General features: G+C 46.1%; 1 protein-coding gene across 3 annotated transcripts in view; it reads right to left on the bottom strand.

Annotated features, from left to right (window-relative positions):
* Fndc3b (fibronectin type III domain containing 3B) overlaps positions 1–23,911 on the bottom strand; it is a 278,725-nt gene extending 254,814 nt beyond the window's left edge. Inside the window, exon 1 of one of the 3 annotated variants that reach the window (XM_050142069.1) lies at positions 23,718–23,911. The gene's annotated coding sequence lies outside the window, so the exon portion shown is untranslated. Of the gene's footprint in view, positions 1–22,931; positions 23,068–23,717 lie in introns of those variants that run through there. The other 2 variants (XM_050142070.1, XM_050142071.1) reach the window with 2 other exon arrangements.
* Positions 23,912–24,469: the final 558 nt, after the last annotated feature.

Raw genomic sequence — 24,469 nt, 5'->3', positions numbered from 1 at the left:
TATCACCTAGACATGAGAACCTAGTCTGGATCTCCAGAATGCACATCCAAGGCAAATAAGGAAGAGCACATGTGTAACCCCAGCACTGGGGGGGAAGGGTGGGGGCATGCAGAGACAGGCAGACCGCTAAACACACTGGCCAGCCAACCTAGCCAAATCAATAAACCTCGTGGTCAGGGAGAGACTCTAACTCAAAATCTAAAGATGAAAAGGAAAGAAAAAGACACCTAATATCACCTCTGGTCCACATGTGCACCCAGGTGTACATACACACACACACACACTAAAAATTACATATACCACATACACAAGATATCTCACACATGCCTACAAAAACTAGTTAAAAATACATTTGAAAATCTTTCCCTGACGCACAATGAGAAGACATCAACCAGTACAGACTTTCTAAAAAGGTTTTTTGGAGGGAGCAGGGTTCAAAGACATGATAGCTACCTTACCATTCAGCACTGGAGAACTTTCTTATATTTCTAATTAGAGTATTTTAAAACAGAGCCATCTGACGTTGGATGCAGTAGTAGAAAAGACAGCTCCTAAAAGAGAAGTCCTAAGGAGTCACAGATGAGTAAAATGGCTGTGGACTTCAAAGCAGACTGCAGACAGTCAATAAAAACATAAACTAAGAGATTAGTCTGCCCAATTAGGCTACTCTAAAATACCTCTGACTGGATAATAAACAACAGAAACATATTCCTGGCGGGGAGGAGGGATCAGCAGGTAGAGTGTTCGCCAGTGTGCACAGAGCCCTGCCTGAGCTTTCTTCCAGTCCTCTTTCCTTTATGAGCCGCTGGCCTTCAGAGTAGTGCTTACTCACGTCTACATCTATCGCCACTCCATGTCCTGCACTGAGTCCCCTCGCAGCCCTCAGCATCTACCCTGGGAAGAGGGAAGGGACTGGTGACTTAGTGGCTTAGCATGGAGTCACATAGAACTCAGAACTGTGACCGAGGAAAAGGGCTCCCTAGGACAGGCTCACTGCAGGACCACAAGAGGAAAAGGGACACTGAGAAAATCGCATTTCCCACAAACTTGGTATCACACATTCAAGTGGAGCCTCAAAGGCAGAGCCACCAAGAAACTGCTGGGAGCAGAGTGGCTAGGAAGAGAACGCCAGCAATGGTTGGCAGCCAACCAGGGGGAAGAAGACTCAAAACAAAAGCAGGGCCCCAATATGGCTCATGAGCTAAAGTGCTTGTCCTACAAGTCTGATGGCCTGAGTTCAATCCCCGGAACCCACAGTCCCACAGTGAAGGACAGAACTGACCCCTGAAAGTTGTTCTCTGACCTTCACAAGCATACTATGCTATATACACACACACACAAATATATACACACATACATACACAAAAACACACACAAACACACTCACACATATACACAAACACACATAGAAATAATAAATAAGTAAAAATAATTAAAAGCAAAGGCAAGAGCTCCGGGAAAGAGCAAAGATATAAATGTCAAATGAGAGAATGACAAAGACTGAGAATGCCATGTTACTTTTAAGGAACTAGAGAACTGAAAAAAGTGGGGAAAACAGACAAAATGAGGACATCCCAGTGCAAGAGCTCAAAGCTATAGTCACAGCCCTTAGAGGTAGAAACAGAGGACTGGGAGTTCAAGGCCAGCTCCCAGAACACAGTTACCCTGGGCTACACGAAAACTGATTCCAAAAAGAAACAGGTCTTATAATAAAATACTTAGCAAATAAGAAAATACAGCTAAGACGCAAATATATTTTTAAAAAAATGTTGGTGGGTCCTTCAATAGAGAGCCAGCCTTAACTACCTACAGGAGTGGAGCATGCTTCTGTAGCAAAAGTTCACAGCGACTTCTGTCCAAGGGTCAGAGGGCTAAGGAGAACCCATTGCTGACTCTACCTCCACTCAGCTCTGCCATTCTTTTCGAACTCTGACTCTTCTCACTCACTTGATATTGTGTCCACACCATATACTGTGGGACTCAGAAAGAACAGAAATCAGAGTGAGAAGGAAAGAGAGCAAAGGGGAGGTAGAGGAAGGGAAGAACTAGAACGCACACCTTTAATCGCAGCACACAGGTGGCAGAGGCGGTAGGGGATCTACGAGTTTGAGGACAGTCTGGTCTACAAAGCTAATTCCAGGGCTGCACTAAGAAACCTTGTCCTTAAAAAATTAAAACGAACGAACAAACAAACAAACAAAGATTCAGGCGGAAAGCAGAAAGCTGGGCCTGGTGGCAAATGCCTATAATCAGCAGTTGGGGGATGGTGGTCAGAGGATCAGAGGTTAAAAGGCCAGCTTCATCTGCGCAGCCAAGATCGATTAAAGCCAGCTTGAACTTTATGAGACTCTGCCTCAAATAAACAAAAACAAACAAACAAACAGACTTAGGCTGGGTCATAAAATGCATTAAAATAGTACATACAAAATCAGTCCTATTAAAACTATGAAATTGCACTGAGCCTAGAGAGCGGGGACAAAGGAAATGCCACTTTCTATGAGCAAAGTAGCTGACAGCTGGGGTATAGAAGGCAGGGATGGGCAGGTGGGGAAAAGAAGCCACTTCCCAGCCTTAGAAAAGGAACATGGCCAACTTATCAACAGCCGTCAAGAGGGCCTGGGAAAGGACAGAACCCTCCGAGCTGGCAGGCACTAACATCAGGCCATCTCCACAGCCTATGTGGGAAGCCATTGAGAAAAACTGAGACCTGCACAAGCCACACACAGCTTTTCTCGGTGTCCCTACACAGGTATCCCTGCCCTACCGACAGACAAAGCCATATGTTAACAATATCCCCAGCGACCTGGCCGTGCTCATTTGTGCAACTGGAAGGTTAACCCTAAAAAAAAACCAGAGGTCCCTTTGGCTCCCCACCCTGACTTCGTTAAGATTGTGCAACTTGTACAAATAGAACCATTTCCTGTGCGCTGCACAAAGCAGTTACTGGGCTGGTACAACCCGGGGGATGACTTAATGGAAGAAGTCAGTCTGGTGGTGTCTTACTGCACTCCGTTTTTAAAAGGCACAAGAGGAGAGGAAAACACTGGTCACCGGTATCTTGCCGAACAGCAGTCCCTCCTTTGTGCTGTCTTCCCACACACACTGCAGATGGCGAAGCCGGGAGAATTCGCTTAGAAACAGCTATGAAACAACGAGTTTCACCCGTTCTTCAGCATTCGTTGTTAGCAGAGTTATAGGGAGGCCTGGCAGCTCTGGCTCAACAGGTAAAGGCACTTGCTGCACAAACCTGATGAGCCAAGTTCAAGCCCCAGAACTAAGAAGAGAACCAACTTCCAAAAATGTCCCAGACTCCCACGAGTGTTACGGCACACAAGCATCTACACTCACACACACACACACACCACACACACAATAATAACACCACTTTTAATCTTTTTTTTAAAACTATTTATTATTTATTATATATACAATATTCTGTGTGTATGTCTGCAGGCCAGAAGAGGGCACCAGACCTCATTGCAGATGGTTGTGAGCCACCATGTGGTTGATGGGTATTGAACTCAGGACCTTTGGAAGAGCAGGCAATGTTCTTAACCACTGAGCCATCTCTCCAGCCCCCACCACTTTTAATCTTTAAAGGAATATACAAACTAGATTCAGCTATGGGGCTTGGGGTAGAGCTCCACCAGCCAGCATCATGAAGCCCCGAGTTCCACCCCCCGCATGCAGTCCATGCCCAGACACCCAGCATTTGGGAGGTAGAAGCAGGAAGATCAGAAGTGAAAGACCACCTCTGTTACAAGGTGGCCTTCAAGGCCAGGCTGAGCTACACAGACCTTGCCTCCGAAAACACCTGACATAACTTTATAAGTTCAGAAGCATCCAATTTCCACATAATATAAATTCTAATTCTACAGGACAGGTAGGAAGGAAGGAAGAAAAGGAAGAAGAGAGAAGAAGCAGGAACACATCCTGCGGCCCACATTCCCCTCCAATAAGTCAAGCCCTTTTGAGTAAGCTAGGTGGAGTGGGTTTTTATTATCTGCAAACACAATAAACTTTCCCTGAACACTACAATTCTTTCCATCTGCACACATATCCAAACAGCACAGTTGCTGCTGCCTTTGGTTGAAATTTCCCTACAGTTCTGAGAAACAGAATTAGAACTCTGCTTTCAAGAGAAAATCCACCGGCAGTATCCTACTAGCTGGAGCACATGGCATTTCTGTAGCAGAACAACAGATGTCTTACGCTCATTCAGCCACTCATTCAATAGACACTAATTGAGCACTCACTGTTTGCCAGACACTGTGTATAAGAGAACAAGAAACACATGGAACCTGCCTTCAGTGAATTCCTATTTAGTGGGAAACCACTGGGAAGAGGACTCAGAAGTCTGCCCCATCCTGGCCACTGCCTTGTCACACTTAAGCGCCAGCACCCTCAGCAGACAGCAGACTTCAGGGACTGGTCCATGTGGTCCATCAGCCCCTGTCATACTCCTCTTCTAAAGGGCAAGGGAAATGCAAGGCATGGAGCATACTTAAAGGTGTTCTCCCCATGTGATGGGGTGGTGGGGGGATCAACTTTATGAGCTCAGGGATACAGAAGAAAACCTAAAAATGAGTTTAGAAGTATCCAGTATTCATACAGGACAGAGTTTCCAGGAAAGAAAATGGGGTAAGGGGACCAACTTATAATAGGCTTCACTGCTACTGCCCAGCACTACCAACCCAGAACACAGCACTCCAAAGCTACAACAGAAGACACCCAGAAGATGAAGCTCTAGACTGAGGGGCTGGAGAGAAGGCTCAGCAGTTGAGAGCATACACTGCTCCTGCAGAAGACCCGATGTTTCCCAGCCCCCTCATCAGGAAGTTCACAACTGCCTGTTGTGATCGTCTCCCATCCTCTTCTGGTAACAGGCAACCACCATCTCACAACTAAATAAAAAACAAAACAAAACAAAACAAAAAAAAAGAATCTTTTCTAAAAGTCCTCATTGGTCATTATTTATACCTTTTAGGGAGTCTGCAACAAGACTGGTCTAAGAACCCTTAAAAAAAATCAAGAAACAGTAGTTAGTCTCACTGTCCACTGGGTATCTTTCACGATGGTAACAGGTCTATAGAAAACAGACATTTAGTAAGGTTATTTAAAACAAAGATCTCTCACTGTCTATAGCAACTGACTTTCTGGCTAAATCCTAGAAAAGAAAAATACGCATTCCCTACGGCTAAAGTTCACAGCATGGCTAGCTAACTGGTTTGAAACGTTTCTAAATGAAGGTTTTAATAGTCAAATAAATCAAAGGGACAGGAATATTTGCCAACTAGGTTTGATTGACGGGGCGATAAACATCCTTGTATGTCAGCATTAGATCCACATCCTGGAAACAATAAAACAGCATTATGCTCAAGGTTAGGCAAGTTTATGCACGTTATCAAGTAAAATATGTTCAATGGTTGCTTTTCCATGGCAAAACAAACTGCCTTATTGACTAAGAAAAATAAACATTCACACCTGACCTGTATCTATGCCCTAATTTCTTGCCAAACTGAAGTACATTAGATTCATTTCAAATAAATCCATTACTCTATACCTGTCCAGATAGTTAATAATCCATACAATAGTTTTTAAATCTAAATACCCAACAAAGTAATTTTTCAGATCAGAAGTTTTACTCCCAAATCTTTAGCTAACAAGAGAATTTTTTCAAAGCCTTTGACTTTCTTGTAAAAGCTTCAAACTCTCCATTGTCACAGATCACAATTAGTGTCAAGAGTCCTGAGAACAGATGTCACAGAAATCTCAACACAGCATCTGTGGGTCCTACGGCCTCTGCCATGGAAAAGGTCACAAAGAATGCCTGATCGTTTTATAAATGAAATATAAAATTTGGAAAAGGTTAGTGGCGCATTTCCTGATATATATCCCACGGGGTGCTACCATCCGATGCCCAGTCATGACTCTAGTCAAGGGCCTGGCTTCCTGTATGCACTTGTGAGGAATGAGGCAACTAAGCCTGGAAAACGCTGGTAGACATGAGATCTGTAATAACAATTAATGTGGATAACTTGTCAAAGGTAAAGGGGCCGACACTATAGAAAGCCTTGTACCCAATGCTTTACTAATTAAGACAAAGACAAAGAGAAATGCTGATGACACCACCCTCACTGCCGTCCTCCTACAAAGATGCTGGGAGCTCCTTGCTTCCCTATGTACCACTTCAGAAAGCAAGAGGAAGTTCTCCATGGACCCACACTAAATGCAAAATGCATATATGGCCTGAGCTACGGTGCGAACACATAAGTTTTCTTCAGTGTGAACTACAGAGGCATTTAGATGGGAGACGGATGCATCTCCTATTGACTGTCACCTTCTAACAGGGTGACATGATGCTAAGCAAGTCCCTGTGACTCAAGGTCTTCCTCTCGTGATGTATCTCACAAACAATGGGTGTCTCAGAGTGAACTAGACAACTGAAGAGCCAGAACAAAACATCTCAATAAATCAAAGAACCTATCAAAATAGCAATAAAGATCTCATCGCTTAAGCTGGGGGTGGTGGCACATGCCTTTAATCCTAGCACTCGGGAAGCAAAGGCAGGCAGATCTCTGTGAGTTTGAGGCTAGAATGGCCTACAAAGTGAGTTCCAGGATAGCCGGGGCTGCTACACAGATGCCTCGAGGAAAAAAAAAAAACAACAACAGCAAAAAAAATCTCATGGCTTATAAGAAAAACAAAGATTAAAACAGGATGGTTGTCAAACAAAGAAATAAATCTTAAACACAGCACAGCATATATAATCAATTGATACAGATCCCAACTCACACTGGGATCACATAAGTTCTTCTCTGTACCAATACTATTTCTTTCTTGCTACAGAAATCACAAAGCTGCTTACCCTAAAGAATACAGATTCTCTGCAACATGACTGGTGTGTGTGTGTGTGTGCACACATGTGTATGTGTTTGTGAAAGGAGCTCAGGTAACTAGGCCAACCTCAAACTCCATATGCAGCCTGAGGACAGACTTGAACTCTTGACCCTTCCACCTCTGCTTCCTGAGTTCTGAGATTACAGACGTGTCCTAGCATAGCAGTTTGAAGCCTCGCTGGAGAGCCAACCCAGGGTGTCATGCATGCTCTAAAGAAGCGCGCTACCAGCTAAGTGCATGTCCAGCCCAAGGTGTGCTTGGGAATCTGCAAAGTCTTCTATGAGAAACAGGTCACAAACTGCCGAGGAATGTGGAGCAACAGTGTAACTTGCAAACATATGATTAGGAAAAGAAAAAGGCCAAAATTGGGTCAGTCTGAAGTCCATCAGGAAAGGCTGCCTACACGCATAACTTGCACAAAATTTTTTTCACTATTTCCAAGTGGAAAACGGCCAAATGTCCCAATAACTAAAAACCTGCAAAGTTTTTAAAATGACACTCTTCTCACTCCAACAGTGAGTCCCCATGGCACAGTGCTGGGACTTTTTCCCTTCCTCCTTGGAAAATCAGATTTTCTTCCTTTCCAGGGCCACTCCAACAGATCTGATGGGAGCCCACAGCACTTCCGGCCACAGTCTGGAGAAAAGGACCTTTCATTTTCATTCGTTTGCCTGGGCGGCTTTAGAAAGGAAAAGGGGGTGATATTCCCCAGCAGGAAGGCCTAATGCTAGCTCACTCGTCCTTCTGATGCAGGACAGGGTGCAATCCCCAGCATGCTCGCCATTCAACCGTGTTTATGGCTACAAAAGAACCTGCCAGCAAACAGCTGGCTGGAACTCAGTGCTGTGTTTACCACTTCTGAGGTCAGTGAAGGTTCGGCACTGCTAAAGCAGAGAAAGCTACTCGAGCCATCAGCACATTCGGCGTCATTTACTTGACTTATTGTGACTGTGTGTATGTGTGCGTGTCTGGCAATCTGACAACAACCTGGTAGACTCCATTCTCTTCCACACTTCAGGTGGGTTCTGGGGCTAGAACTTAGGTTTCCGGGCCTGCACCAAGAGTACCTGTAACCTGCTGAGCCATCTTGCAGGCCCTCCAGGTCACTGTAATGAAAGAGGACATCTTGCCAAGGAGTTCTGATGTCTAAAGAGGGAGGAAAGCATCTGAGGTGCTGACGCAGAGATGAAAGGCAGGATCTGGGATCCCCGTGGTTTCACCCACTCATATCAAGGCTGGGTCTCACTTTGAAAATGAGAGCTATCCACAGAAAGAGAAAGGGGGCGGAGGAGAGGGACTCTCCCTTATCACTGCCTTTGATCCCAGATGGAGAAGAGGAGGAAGCAGGCCCATCATATATGTTTTAAAAAGAACAACCTTTCTTCATAGAGGCAAGGAGAAAGAAAAACACTAGGAATAAAGTTGGCCATCCTAAGCAAAGCTTGCTCTTCAGAAATGCCCTTCCCACCCACCCACCCCGGCCCAAAGTGCTTCCCAGGTCCTGAGCGCCCATTAGCTCACTAACATGAGCAGTTCAGGAGTGACGTGAAAGAGGTAGGAAGTGCCGTCACCTGTGCAGACATGAGGATGCGATGAGCCAAAGCTCAGAGGAAGGGGGCAGACATCCGACACAACTGGGCTGTTCAGGTACCTGCTATCCCACTGGGAATGCACCTCACCAATCTCTGAGTGCTAACGAAAGCATGAAAACAGTAAGATGGCAATGTCACTTTCTGAGCAGGTGGCAGTCCTGCGGAGTCCTCCAGACAGACAAGACTGGACTTACGGACTGGATGAAACCCTCCGGGCACTCAGCTTCAGCCATGGACTACAAATCATTTAAATTAGGGTTTCTCTTCTTACCGAAACATGAATCCCAAGCGAAGTGAGTGATTTCCTATGGCCCCAAGCATGAAAACCATGTGATAATGATCTATTATTTATGCACAGGGCTAAAGAATGCCAAAGAAATGGTTTTCCTAAAAAGATGTTTCCTTTACATATAACATATCCTATAATCTAATTTTCTAAAAAAATCATTCTATATTTTCATTCATGTATATATTTATTGGTTATGATTTCTTGAAAATGTTGATCAAATATACTTTTTGGTTAGAAATGAAAAGTATTGAAGGCATACAAACACTCCAGTCAGCTTTGTTGTTAGGAAGGAAGGAAGGAAGGAAGGAAGGAAGGAAGGAAGGAAGGAAGGAAGGAAGGAAGGAAGGAAGGAAGGAAGGAAGGGAGGAAAGATTCTCTGTCAAAGAGCAGGGCAGTCGCTCTCCTAAACTGGCCCATGACTCAGTGAATGGAAAATCTGTCACCCCACATGAAATACAATAGAACAAACTCACCTCTGCTGGTTCCCCATCCTTCCTCAAGTACCCGCCTACCAACCAGTCTATGCCCAACCATCTCAGCTCCTCAAACTAACAAAAACAAACTTGCAAAACAAGGAAGTGAACGGCAAACACTTGGGACCCAAACTTACAGTAACAGAGGAAAGCTAGAAGAATCCATATTGGAGACACTGACTGGAGCTCTCTTTCCTTTCTTAACCAAGTGCTGAGTCTTGCTGCATTTAAATAAGCTTTTTTTTTTACATTTATTTCTTTTTATTTTGTGTTCATTATTGTTTTACCTGCATGTATGTCTATGTGAGTGTGTAAGATCCCCTGGAACTGTAGTTACAGACAGTTGTGAGCTGTCATGTGGATGTTGGGTCCTCTGGAAAAGCAGCCAGTGCTCTTAACCACTGAACCATCTCTCCAGTCCTTAAATACACTCCTAAGAAGCATGAAGTGAATTTTCAAAAATAGATGGTATAAATACATAAATAGAAAGTGCCACTCTTCCCACACTGACCTCGAATCTAACAAGCAAACAAGAAAATTGCATCCTAAGATCTCTCAAGATTGCCACAGGCAATAAGGACACAAGATGGGTAACAGCGCAGGTTAAATTATGTCCAAAAATCAAAATCCTGTAAGTAACAGTCTCTTCAATAATGATGAACTGTAGTGGCAATTTAAAGTACTGGTCTGAAATAAAACAAAAACTACGAAATGTGTTAATCTATTTCTTCCATTGTCATCACAGACCTCCCGCTTTAAAAAAAAAAGATTTCTAATAATGAACTTACTTCCTAAAAGACTATAATTTCATAAAAATATCCTCAAATATGGGCGTAGAGGGCAGTGTGTCCTCAGCATGGAGGAGTCAAGAGACTAACCATAAACTTAAAGGCAGCTCAGTCTACACAGTGAGTTGCAGGGTTATATAGTCAAACTTGGTTCAAAACAAGGAGTGTGTGGTGGGGGTGGGGTGTCAGATACACAAGCAAATTTTTGGCATTTCTTATCCAAAATTAATTAATTAAATCTCCACTTGTAGGAGACGGTGGTAAAGTGAGAAACAAGTTCAAGTGATTAAAAGTATAAGCAAACAAAACTGAAAGAAGGCCCCGTGGGGAAAAGTGCTTTCTCTGAAAGCATGAAGGCTTGAGTTCAAATCCCCAGACCCACATAAAAAGCCTGGTGTGGCCACACACTCCTGTAACCACAGCACGATGGGAAGTGGGACCGGAGGCTTGTTGGGGCTTGGTGCCTGCTACTCTAGCTCCGGGTTCATTCATGGAGGAAACCTGTCTCAAGAGAATGAGGCAGACCGTGACAGACTAGGACCCTGGCATTCTTCTCTGGCTTCCACAGCTAATACACACACAGGGTCGTGCACACACATTCATAAATAAAACACTCACATCCCAAAGTTAAAATATATTCATCTTCTTTATATCCCAGGGGGAAATACTGTTACAAACACTCAAACATTAACTTGCTCTTCATGCTGTGCTTCATGAGGTATAAGGATGCCCCCAATCAGCCAGCCCTGACAGCCAGGATGAGGGCCCTCTGCGGAGATGGACAAAGGCTCGAAGGACTGGTTTCTGTGGGGTGCTTCCTGTTTCAGCATACGCAGCCAAACCAGAAGATGATCTGAACCTCTGTGACCAGCACAAGTAGACAGCAACCTAGGGCCCTCTGCACCATGACCACACTTCCATGAAGGAGCGAGAAAATGGCCTTGGGTGGTGGTCATGAGGAGCATCTCTACATGTTCTTTGTCCACACAGACTTAACAAGGACAGAAACCAGGGAGGCCTCACTTCAGCCCCTTGTCCTTAACTCACCTCCAGGGAACTGGCTTCTAAAGATGAAGCAGAAAGCTAAGTGACGTCTAACAAAGGAAGCATTTAGGGCTGCCAGCTCGGCTGGTCCAGGAAGGCACAGGCTCCAGGCTCCTCCGATCTTGAGATCCCCTTTAATTAAGCACAGGAGCCTATCCCCCAGCTCTAGGCAGACCTGGGCATCCCAGACCTGTGCCGGCTTCAGTACAGCCGACGGCACCACAGGGTTCACTGTGAAAACAGAGACAGGTCAGGAATGTGTTTGCTTTTCCAGGTGCAAATGAGGGGTACAGCATGCCATTCCACAGAGTAGCTTAACTCAAAGACACAGAGTGGGCTTTCAGAGAGTCCCAAGGCCCTCTGCATAGCCTCCCTCACATAGGACACGTCTGTTTGGTGAGGCCTCACTGCTGCTTCTTGAAGCAGTGCCTCACATTTTCCCCTTTCTCCACACTGAGAGGTGTACAGATTGCTTTCTGGGAAGCCTACTTTTGTTCTCCATGTTCTCTCAACCTAAGCTTAAATTGGCATTACAGAAAACAATCCAGGAAAAAGCTCCCTCTTGGGAGAGCTCAGAATATTATCATTGTATCAAAAAAAATAAATAAATAAATAAATAAATTAGGTTTCTAAGCAATAGACAAGAACATAGGAAGAATCCAACTTTGGTTGGCCTTAATATTCAGCTACTTGGGAACACACATACCCATTGTTCCAAGCCTGAAGAAACATGCATGATGATAAATGTAGAAGTGGGCACGGTGGCACATGCCTGTAATCCCAGCACCTCAGAGACTGAGGGAGAAGCATCATGAGTCTGAAACTACCCTAGGCTATAAAGCAAGTTCTAGGCCATCCTGAGCTATATGACAGACCTGATCTAATGTGTGTGTGTATATGTATTTGCATATATATGTGAACACAAATATATATATGTATATATATGTGGTTATGGTTGTAGTTATAATTTCTGCTGGTTCCAATAACAAGTGAAACCTATATATGAAAGGTCACATTTTTAGTAAATAAAATTTTCTAAATCAACAATCTGAGTTCAGGGAAAAGTCCACAAAACTCTTAGAAGTAGTTTGATTTTCCTAAAATAGCAACAGATGAAAATCTAATTAAACAAATTAAATGTCTTTAATTTGTTTCAATGTGTATTACCCTGAATGGGAAAAAAACTCAACATAATTGGAACTCAAAATATCTATAATTAACAAGATTCTTCAGTAGAAGAATCCCAGCTGAGTGCTTGGTAATAAGTTCAAACTCAACGTGGGATGCATCTATCAACACGTAGACCCTTTAGTTAGGCTGGGGGTCCAGCACATTGGTAAAGTGCTTGCTCATAGCACATGGGCCCTGGCCATCTCAGCACCAAAGAAGGGAGGTGGAGGGGAAGGGAAAGGAGGGGAGGAGGGGGGAGGGGAAGCCTAATTTAGATCAGCAGTCATCTCTATTGTCCAGAGAGACAATGAGACAATCCAACAACCCTGAAGAGGTCGTGTTCTAGGAGATGTTCAAGTCTGAGAAAACGATAATGCAGTAGTGGGTCACGACCCCCATGACCCCTTTGGGGGTCAAGTATCAGATAGTCTGCATATCAGATATTTACATTACTCTTCATAGCAGAAGCAAAGTCACAGTTATGAAGTAGCAGCCAATGACGTTTATCGTAGGAGTCCCCACAACATGAGGAACTGCAGTAGAGGGTCACAGCACTGGGAAGGTTGAGAGTCACTGGGATAAAGTATCTAAAGTGATAATGCTGGAACACACTGATGATAGCAAAGAATGGCCCATTGTTTGCCCCTCCATGACTCTCTAAGCGCAGTGTGGCTCTCTTCACACTTCTCCGCAATAGAAGACCATGACTCTAGCATCTTTTCCTACTGCTTGGGAATAGTTTTCCTCTTGAGAAAAAAGGTCACAAAAATGACCAGTGTATAAACACTCACATGGTGGCATTGTGCCAAGCCACTTACAAATACGCTAACGTTTTTATAATGTATACATAGATATACAATATATAGCTATACGTGGTTATAGTCAAAAGGAAATGTACCCACTTGGAGAATACACATGCCCACTGCTGATACACCCTTGTGATTTCACTATTTCCAAGAGCAGCAAGAAGTGGGGTCCAATTGTCCCTAGAGTGTATTTGTATGTGAATGTAAGTCTTTCCACTGGCATATGTATCTGATAGTTCCAACGTCTCAAATGTATAAATTACCCATGATGCCCAGGGTTCTTATCCCATCACTTAAGTGACCAGGCTAGTTTCTTAGATAGAAACAGCCACGTGTTTCATAAAAATGAATCGAGAGCTCAAGGTTCGGAACGGTCCATCTAGTTCACTTCTCCGCGGTTCAGCGAGCATGTCAGGAAAGACTGTGTTCTTATGCGGCCATATACACAAACAGGCCACCTGCTCTGTGTAATTACTGAGGTGCCTTTCTCACCCTCAGGGAGCTACAACCTTTGCTTCCTCCTCACTGAAAACCAGTTAAAACTGAGGAAACACATCTTCACACAGGGAGGGGACAGTGGTGTTCAGTTGGTATTCAGAAATGCCTAGCACGCAGAAAGTCCCGGGCTTGACCCCCAGAACCACATAGTGTGAGTGGCCCGTGAAACCTTTAATCTAAGCACCCAGGAGGTAGAAGTGGGAGGGAAGACCAGAGGGTTATCCTGAGCTACACAGCAAGCTGGAGGTCAGCCTGGGCTATGTGAGCCCTCATCTCAAAAAATAAACAAGCAAAAGATAAAAGAGGAGTCTGCCTTACCAGATTATAGCTTCAATTTTTCTCTCAGTTTGTAAAATTTTTCACACAATACAGTAACAAGTTCACATTCTAGTCATTTTTAAGCTTGCAATTCATAGGGTTACATACATCCATAACGGCTGTGCAACCATCTTCACGATCCAGGTTTAGTTCCTCATCATTCCCAACACACACCCTAGCCATCCATTACTGCCCCCTGCCCAGCTACTTTGTCTCCGCCACTTTACTGATCCCTGCTATCCCATACAAGTAGAAATGTATAAGCCGGGCGGTGGTGGCGCATGCATTTAATCCCAGCACTCGGGAGACAGAGGCAGGCGGATCTCTGTGAGTTCGAGACCAGCCTGGTCTACAAGAGCTAGTTCCAGGACAGGAACCAAAAACCTAAAGAGAAACCCTGTCTCGAAAATCAAAAAAGAAAGAAAGAAAGAAAGAAAGAAAGAAAGAAAGAAAGAAAGAAAGAAAGAAAGAAAGAAAGAAAGAAAGAAATGTATGGTGTTTAATATATGATACATATCTATGGTGGTTTAGATGAAAAACCTCTCCCACAGGCTCATGGGTGTGAACACTTTATCCCCATTTGATGGGGCCATCTGGGAAGGTTAGGGAACATTTGGGTGGTGGACCCATGCTGAGGAAGTATGTCAAGAAGGGTGAGCTCTGAAGGTTTATGGTCTTGTCCCACTTTCTCTTTTCTGCTCTCTCCTCCGGTCTTTACTCCTCTCTCTCCTCTCCCTTCTTCCTCCCTCAACAGGAAGCTTCCCACACCTGCCTGTGGCCATGCCTTCCCTACCATGACGGACTTTTATACATCCGGACCCACAAGCCAAAATAAACTACTCCCTAAGCTGCTTTTCTTCGGGCATTTTAGCACAGCAACTACTACGTGTCCTTCTGTGCCTCAGGGTCCATGAACGCTGCAGGGCGCACTGTATCCTCCTCGGAGCTGAGTATTCAGGGGATACTGTATTTGGTCTATGCGCTCCTCTGTAGAGAGATGGACTATTTCCACCTCCGGCCTGATGCAAATAATGCCGCTATAAACAGTGACTTAAACACATCTGAGTCCCCACTTTCTTCTGGGTCAAAACCTCGGAAGAAAGTTGCTGGCAATATGGTAGTTCTGGTTGAATATTTTTATGAACTACAAAACTTTTCCACAGAAAATAGACTATTTCACAGGCCCAACAGCAACACACACCAGGGACCTGATTCTATGGACTTTTAAGTATTCTCCGATTCAACAATCCAGAACGGTGTTACTCTAAAACAGAGCTATTTTCCTGAGGTAAGAAAGCATACAATAGAAAAGAGACAGCAATATTTATCACTTTCCTTATCTTCCTCAACTGATTTAAACAATGGAGGACACCAGGTGGCTGTGGCTGGCTGGCTATGATTAAGAACTGTGCAGAAATTAAACCAAGGGCTTCTACACTAGGTGAGCGCGGCATCTTACATGCCCTCCAGGACCCCCAGAAAACCTCTTAAAACACGAGAGAAATGGAGCACGCATCCTAAAAATACATTAAAGATTTTACACTACTATAAAAACTTGGCAAATCCCCTGAGCTTTCACCTCAGACTGAAGAGCTGCCGGCAGCTGGTGACTGCTACAAGGGTCGGCTTGCTCTGGAAGTGTGGCCAGCGGTTGACTCCTTGTACCCCAGCAGGAGTACACACGCCACGAATTCAGTGGGTTAGACACATAATAGATACAAAAATTTGTTGTTGTTGTTGTTGTTTCATTTTATTTTGTTTTTTTGACACAGGGTTTCTCTGGGTAGCTCTGGCTGTCCTGAAACTCACTCTGTAGACCAGACTGGCCTCAAACTCAGAGATTCGCCTGTCACTGCCTCCTGAGTGCTGGGGCTAAAGGTATGCGCCACCACCGCCTGACAAATAATTTTTTAAGTTGAAAGATCTATTCCCACAGTAGTTATGCTGTAAAAACTCTCATACTTGAGTGACTGGGTGTAAAATATACTGAGATGTTATTCCAGCTTGCTTATTGTTACTATGATAAAACACTAACTACATCCAACTCATGAGGAAAGGGGTTATTTGGCTTACAGGTTACAGTTTGTCACGGAAGGAAGCCACTACAGGAACACAGAGCAAGAACTGAAGTGCGGAGGACCACCGTTAACTTGGCTACCGGGCTTATGTTCAGCTGCGTTTCTGACACAGTGCAGAAATCGGCAGCCTAGGGAATGGTACCACCACGTCAATTATCAGTCATGAAAATGCCTCACACACTTGCCCACGAGCCACCTGACAGAGGCATTTCTTCAACTGAGGGTCCTCTTCCCAGACGTGTCAAGTTGACCACCAAGATTAGTCTTCACAGATGTGTTTAAAGATATTTACTTATGGCCCGGCGATGGTGGCGCACGCCTTTAATCCCAGCACTCGGGAGGCAGAGGCAGGTGGATCTCTGTGAGTTCGAGACCAGCCTGGTCTACAGAGCTAGTTCCAGGACAGGCTCCAAAGCCACAGTGAAACCCTGTCTCGAAAAACAAAAAAAAAAAAAAAAAAATCCAACCAAAACCACAGAGAAACCCTGTCTCGAAAAAAAAAAAAAAAAAAAAAAAAGATATTTACTTATTTCTGGTAAATTCCTCCCGTCACTCAAAACGTCTTTCTTTAGTAGAAATCTAATACTTAATTCACGAATTCCTACAAGTAGGCTCAAGGCAGAGGCACAGCAGACAGTCAACTGGCAGAAGGCCTGCTCTGCAAACCTAAGGCTAACACACAGCCGTAATTCCAGCACTCAATCCCAGTCCTCAGTCCTACACCTGAGAGGCACAGACAGGAGGAGCAGACACTGAAGGCACCCTCAGCACACAGTGATGGAGGACAGCCTGGGCTAAGTGAGAGCCTGTCTCGAAAAGGAAAACAAAAGCAAAGACGTACTTAAAGCCTTTCCGGGACAAGGAGATGCACAGGCCTGGAAAGAGGCTTGTCATGCAAGCCTTGGCAGCCAGTGCCTTCACTGGCTGAATGAGCCACTTGGGTGACCCTAAAACCTTTTCATTAGGAATAGGAGGTCAAGCCTCATCCTGGTTCTGTCTGGATAGTTAAACATTTCTAATTAGCTGCATCTAGAACAATGAAGGCACTTCTAACACTCTCAGCTCTAACACAGTCATTTAACACAGGACACTTTAAACACTGATGCTAAAACGTCAACTCATATCACTCAACATCAGCTCACAACCCCTTCCCCGGCACATACACTCAAAAAGTCTGGTATTGAAAAGTTACAGGGAGGTTAAATGACACTATAGTTATGAAATATAATACTCCAATTAGGAACTTTATTGGAACTGGCAATACTGCCAGGAACATCAGGACTTACGAGTGCAAAACCGGCACATCTCAAACCAGGGCAAAGAAGAGAAATGCAGAGACTGATCTATTTTCACAAGAAGAAACATCCTCACTGGCAGACAGCTGGCCACTGAACCTCACAGGCTGGCACGCAGTAGGTTTAAACTCCACACCCTCTGATCCTCCTCTCCTGCCCCACATACCTCTGATCTCCAAGAACTGATCCTTGCTGCTAAATCTACTACAAAGAACCGTCCCCCAGGTGAGCCACAACTTCAGACTGGCATCTCCTTGGTTGTATATTGCAAAGGGCTCAGGTAATTCCCAACTGACCCTCCCATGAGTGCCTGTACTTGGTTTGACTGAGCTCCCCTGTCTAGCCACCACAATCCAAGCATGCTCCATCGCTCCAAAACATAGAACCTAAGCATATGTTTATGAACATTATATTAATTCAAATATCACCAAAGAAAACTGAAGAATAAAGTTGCTCCTCCACCACCCACAAGCTAAGGTTTCCCTGGAAATGGAGTCCTACCAGGAAAGTTCAGTTCTAGCCCACTGACACCAATGTGAAGAATAACAGTGGTGACGTAGAGAGCAAGAAGGCTGTGGCCTGCACAGAGACCATGACTCGTTTGCCAGCTCCAAGGGCTGAGAGCTCAAGGGAAAGGCTCAGATAGCCCAAGGACTGAAGCCTTGCCCAGCATTTAGCATTGGAAGATCTCCTCTCAGAAACTGCACTTCCTGCTTCATCTCAGCGGTGACCCCGAGCCTAGAAAACCACGTTGGCCAGGCCACGCACTCAACGTGCTAGTCCACCCGTACCATGGCTTGCCAACAGTTCCGAGAGGATAGCTTAGGTGCAGCACCAGCCTTTGAGACCTCACTTACGGGCTAGTCCATTGAGAGTAGGGAGGACGTAAGGAAACCATCGAAGCTTCAAGGTTCATTTACTGACCACAGAAGGAAAACTAAATTATTTTTTCAAACTGTCCCAGCACAAATCTACAGTCTCTAAATACATGCAAATTCCACAGGGCTAGCTCCAATGGAAACTCTGGAGAATAATGGACTATTACTGAGTTTATATAAAGCTTTGTCAAACACGTTTAAAGACACCGACTAATGTCTATGGGAACCGTTTAAAGACAGATGAGTTGCCTTTTCCGTATATTAAGATGGAAAAACCCAAATTGAGAGACATGCGGGTGAACATGAAAATGATCCCTTGACAAGCTAGGTTTGGTGACACCAAAAGACGCTAAGATACAGCCTCAGGCTCACAGGGAGGCTCTCACTTGTGTTAAGCATCTTGATGTCCCAGCAAAGTGAACCACACATATATCACGGATAAATCTTGTTTCCGTATTTGGCACACTCCCTAGGACACTATAATTCTATTTTTAACACGGTTCTTACCCTGATTCTGAGAAAACAATGCGATGTTCCCCACGGCCCAGGAATGGGTATGAACAAGACATTCATATGTCTGCATGCTCTCATTCACCAATGCTTCGCCTGTAGTTGAGTTTGTAACTTTCCCATAGCTGGAGGCAATGTGATTTATACTCACACTAAAATAACACTGCAGTTTAAAACTGGTTCATTGACATAAGTCTTTGGGATCCTACTGTGTTGTGGAGTCACAATTATGACCTGCAATTATCCCTGTGACCCTAGAGGATACACACAGATTCAAACATCTTTATACTGAACATGGAAGTTGTTTCTTTCTTTATTAAAGTGTGGACTGAAAAGCTGTCTCAGCAGTTAAGAGTTTGCTCTGCTGAGGCGGAGGGACAGAGTTCAGTCCCCAGCATTAACTCGGGACAGCTCACAACCACCTGTGACTCCAGCTGCAGGAGACCTTTTACAACGTGGGCCCTCAGAGCACCGCATTCACATGCACAGGTCCCCACAAAAAACGTACATAATGAAAAGTAAGTTTTCTTTAAAATCCCAATAAGCAGACGTTATTCCTCACTTGTCTTCTCCTGGAGTGTTTGGGAAACAAGGCCAAGCGATTAAAAGTATAAGCAAACAGAACTGAGAGAAGGCTCTGTGGGCAAAAGTGCTTTCTCTGCAAGCATGAGGGCTTGAGTTCAAATCCCCAGACCCACAACACAATGGGAAGTGGGACCGGAGGCTTGTTGGGGCTTGGTGCCTGCTACACTAGCTCCAGGTTCATTCAGGGAGGAAACCTGTCTCAAGAGAGTGAGGCAGACAGTGATAGACTAGGACCCTGGCATTCGCCTCTGGCTTCCACAACTAACACATGTGCACACACATTCATAAATAAAACACATCCCAGAGTAAAACTGTATTTCTCTTCTTTCTATCGTGGGGGAAAATACTTTTTACAAATTAAACACTCAAACACTAACTTGATCTTCCTGCAGTGCAATCATGAAGAATGAGCATGCCCCTTCCGACCTCCTCTACCCTCCCCTATCCTCAAAACAAAAACAAAAACGAGTACTGAGTTCTGGAATATCTACAGATAGAACTGAGTCGCATAAATGAGCCTGGAGTTTCACTATCTCATACAAGATCAGGAAGTTTTTGGAATTCCTTTGACCAAATGAAACTTCAAAAATGCGACAGATGGAAATTAAACCTACTTGTCAAAAAAAAAATTCTCTGCCCATTTGCTTATTGCTATGCACAGGGTCATTCGGGCTGTTGTAGTCTAGCACAATTTGTGAATAAATCTCGTGCTGGACTGCTTCGGGGTCTGGTTTGCTTTTCGAAACAGTGGATCAGTAAACATCCTTGGCTGCAGCTCCCTATGTAGACCAGACTAGCCTTAAACTTCCAGAGATCCACTTGCCTCTGCCTCCCGAGTGCTGGGACTAAAGGCATGGGCCACCACACCCTGCTTGATGATTTAATTTTATGTTTTGATAATAAGGCTACTTAAACTCTTCAGCCCAATGCTGCAACTCCAGAAAGACAACCTCGAGGTCATCGAAAACAACTGCCCAATGAACAGGTGATGGAGTGTGCAGAGTTGTGCTTCTGTTTCTTCCAACTCTACTAACGTCTTGCATCTTGCTTGCTAACATTTATACTACTTTGAGGAGGGACAGTGTGAGACATGAGTCTCTCTTCTTAGACAAACTGACCTGGGATTTATTATGTAACCCACCAAACTCACTTCCTGCCTCCGCCTCCTGAATGCCAGGATTCGAGGTGTGAGCCACAATGCCTGGCTATGCTACTTTGTTGCCCTGAAATGCAGGTGAGAACTGGCTAATTTTCCAGCAATTCCTACACACAATTATTCCAACTAAGTAACTATTTAAAGACCAGCCCACCAGTTTTGACTATGACATATAAGCATTTAAAAATGTTAAGTACTTAGGTTTCCACTCTTTTTGGAAAAGCACAGCCATGCTAGACTTTAAATTCCATTTAGTATATGAATTCAAGGGCTGAGCCTGGGATCTAGCACTGTGGTAAATACTTGCCTCAAGCATGCACAATGCCCTGGGTTCAATAGCAAACACTAAAAATGTAGCCCTAAATCTTCCGGTTGTGAATAAAGAACACTTAACTTGGAGATTCAAACAGCAATGCAGGTCAGCTGAATGCCTCGGAGTCAAAAAGTTCTGTCTCACATTTAAGTTTAAAATAATTTAGAGAATATAAAATTCAAAACAGTTCTTGAATCACCTGCCACATTTCAACAGTCAGTTTGCATGTGCCTCCTGGCTGCAGTATGATAGTCTAGACAGAACATGTCTAGCCTGGAGAAACTCTACTGGACTGTGTTTGGATCTACTTGATCCTGATCTGTGACCTTAGATGCCCTTGTCTGCAAAATGTACATGTACTGCAACTTAAATCAAAATTCGAGAATTTTAGTCAAATAATGTATAAAGGGCTGAAACGGTGTTTATCTAAGAAGGAACAAACTGTAAGTGCATCTCGAACAGGCACGGTGCTTCATCCTCTCATCCCAGCACCAGGGGAGCCAAAGCAGGGCACGGCTCTGGGGGACCAGCCAGAACTACACCAAAGAAATCCTGTATTTTGTTCTATGATCTTAACTCTGAACCAGTCCCTTCCCTGCCCTGTGGATCATTCTCCTAAACTGAGAAGTTTGGGCAGTTTTAAGAGTTGAGCAGAAAGGGAATAAATGCCAGGGAAATAAACAGCTGGCCAGTTCCTAGTGCCCATCCTCAACATTCCTCCAGAAGCCCGCTCCATCCAGCCAATGCTCTAAAGACAGCTATTTTTAAGGGTCTTAAAAGATTACCAGTATGTCCTTCTGAAACTGTATATACTGTCTTCAGATACTGCAAGTCCCCACCCCAGGATCTCAAAATTTTAAGAGATCCTCAAGGAACACTATCTTGTCAAACAAATATTTTCCCTCATAAGCATTCAAACCAAAATGCTTAAAAAGCAGATGTGGTTTTAAAAACAATATTAGAACAGCAATTCCTTAAAAAAACAATTATCAATTAACTATGCTTCATTTTTTTAGCCAGGCCAGGATCTCAGCAAAAAAGAACTGCTGTTGAGAACTGTGCCATCCCGGCCAGAAGCATGCCCAGAGAGAGCCTCTACCCTCTTCAACAGCTGCTCCTAGGGAGCCAGGAAATTAACTGCAACCAGTCTTTACTGCATCCAGAGTCAGCCTCCGAAGAGGAGTGAAGCAACAGGCCCCCAAAAAGTCGCAAACCCAGGTCAGAGCTGCTGTGGACTCTGTGGCATCGCTCAAGTTCCACGAGTCCCAGGCTAACTTTGATGTGCAGGCGGCCCGGGGACTCAAATCCGAACAGAGCAGTGAATTTTTGCTCAAACCCTGAATTTTGTTTTGTTTCGTTGTTGTTGTTTTAAAAAGAATGTTATTCCAGAACGGATTCCTTTTCTTCCGGGTCTGTCTGTTCCTACTGACTCTCTGCCATAACCACGGTGCCTCCCCTTTCCCAATGCCCCACCTCTTGCCACATTTATAAAAAAAAGAAAAAAGAAAAAGAAAAGAAAGCGGCATATTCCTTCTCCCCTAGCTTTTCCTAGTAAGGCCTGGAAACTGGAGGAAATTCAAATCAAATTAGTTGCACATTAAAAAATAAACAGACAAGCATCAAGGGTGGCTACCCAACAAAGCCCTCACCAGTTCCAAAATATGATTAAGCCAGGGAGGGGAGAGGGGGAGGGGGACTAGTCGGGATGGAGATAAACGTGTGCATTTTTGGCCCCAGCGTCAGCCTCATAGCGGCCAAATTCTACATTTTGTTTAAAGAAAACGCTGGGCCTGCGAGAAAAGAAAATAAAAAGTTGTAACTTTTAAGGAAGTCTGCAATCGGCACTGTCTGGATAAAATGCCAGTGCTTCCTTAGTCTGGGATCGCCGGGTGGGAGCCGAGATTCGAAAAATCTCCAAGCCCAGCCACTCACTCAGGGAAGGCTCCCGGCCAGCGGCGCCGCCCGGCGGCCCAGCCAGGTCTCCCGGGACGACCGCAGAGTCCCCGGGGCTCCCGCGGCCCTGCGCTGGGGACGCTAGGCGGGCACGGCCCCGGGCCCCGCTTTCCGCGAGGAGTGACAGGCCCTTCCCACGGCAGCCCGTCCCTGCCTGCCATCCGAACCAGACGGTCCCCGCGGCCCGCCCAGCCCGCCCGCCGCCTCAGGGCGCGGATTCCACCCGCTCCGTCTCCCGGCCGCCCCACCCCCGACAGGGGCGCCCCTCGAGGCTGACCGACTGACCCGCGCTCCGCTGGCCCACACGCACCGGGTCGTCCTCTGCTTCCCGCCGCGCCCCGCTTCCCCGCCCGAGCCTGCAGCCGCCTGGCTCGCCGAGTCCAGCCGCGGCCGCCGGTTCCCGCCCCCAGCCCGGGGGGAGCCCAGGGGGCAGGACGGGGAGGGAGGACGTGGCGCGCAGAGGTGGCCAGCGGCGGGCGGGGAGTGTCCCCAAGAGGCCCTGGCGGGGGCGGGGGCGACCGGTCGTCCAGGGACCCTCCCGGGAAGCATCCCGGGTCCCGGGTCGCAGCCCGGCGCCCCCGAGGGGGCAGAGGCGTCCCCGACTCCCAGCTCCGCGCGCACTCACGCCCTCCTCCCTCCACCATATGGAAATCTACAGCCTCCCAAAGTGACACGTCGAAGATTCCTCGGCCTGGCCGCGCGCCCTCCCCCTCCCGGGCAGCGGTCCTGCCGCGGGGAACTGGGCGGGGGAGCGGATTCCTCCTCGGAGCGACGGGCCGGGGAGGAGGGGAGCTCCGCGTCCCGCATCCTCCGCTTTCTTCCACGGCGAGCGGGGGCGAGTGGGGGGCAGGCGGGGCCGCCCCCTACTCGGCCGTGAGCTTGAGGTAGCCGAGCGGTCGCGGGGCGACCGGGACTCCGCAGCCAAGTTTTCCTCGGGCATCCCGGAGCGCTCCGGGGCCGGCAGCGCACTCGGGCGGACTCGGTGTCCGGCCCGGGCTCCGAAGCGCGGGGACCCGAGAGCGACCGTGGGTGGCACGTCCCCAGGCAGCCCGCCGCTCCCGCACGCCTTACCTCCCCTCGGGCTGAAACGGGGCTCCAGGCGCCCGTCCCAGCCAGCCGTCCGCGGGATCCCCGCCGCCCCCTGCGCCGCTGCCGCCGCTCCCGCCGCTGCTCTCCGCCGCCTCCTCGGGCCGCCGCCGCTGCTCAAATAACTACCAGGAGGGTTTGATGGGGGATTCCGCCATGTCAATGATGTCGGGACCACATGGGGATTCGGGGCCCGCCCACTGCCGTAAGCCTCCGACTACACACGCAGTCACAACTGAAAGCTCACTGTAGCTTGGCCAGGCCTCCCTTTCCCCTAAGCCCGGACTACTCACCGGCTCAGTTTGGTTCCGCAGGATAGAGAAGTCTGAACTGAAGGGAGTTAGGAGACTCCAGAGGAGGTGCAGATGGCGGAAACATCACTATAAATGCAATCTTTGCTCAGTAATTTTTCAAGCTGACTTGTTAAGTTTCACCTAGAACACATCTTTCCTTTTTCATTTGTAATCCCTGGAGGAATCTTTCAGGGATTTGTACTCCTTAAATTTGCCACAGCATTCTGATCATGTAGCTAATAGCGTGGGCAAAATTGAAATGTCTATTTTCCCTTTCAGTACCAGCTATGAGCATTACTCTCTTTTGTTTGTTTTGTTCTGTTTTGTTTTGTTTTGTTTTTTGAGGCAGGGTTTCTCTGTGTAGCTTTGGAGCCTGTCCTGGAACTAGCTTTGTAGACCAGACTGGCCTTGAACTCACAGAGATCTGCCTGCCTCTGCCTCCCG

This window comes from Alexandromys fortis, unplaced genomic scaffold (assembly GCF_014885135.2).
Source record: "Alexandromys fortis isolate MF-2015 unplaced genomic scaffold, M_Fortis_MF-2015_v1.1 scaffold_41, whole genome shotgun sequence".
Lineage (NCBI taxonomy): Eukaryota > Metazoa > Chordata > Mammalia > Rodentia > Cricetidae > Alexandromys > Alexandromys fortis.
This window is presented reverse-complemented; position numbering and strand designations above follow the sequence as displayed.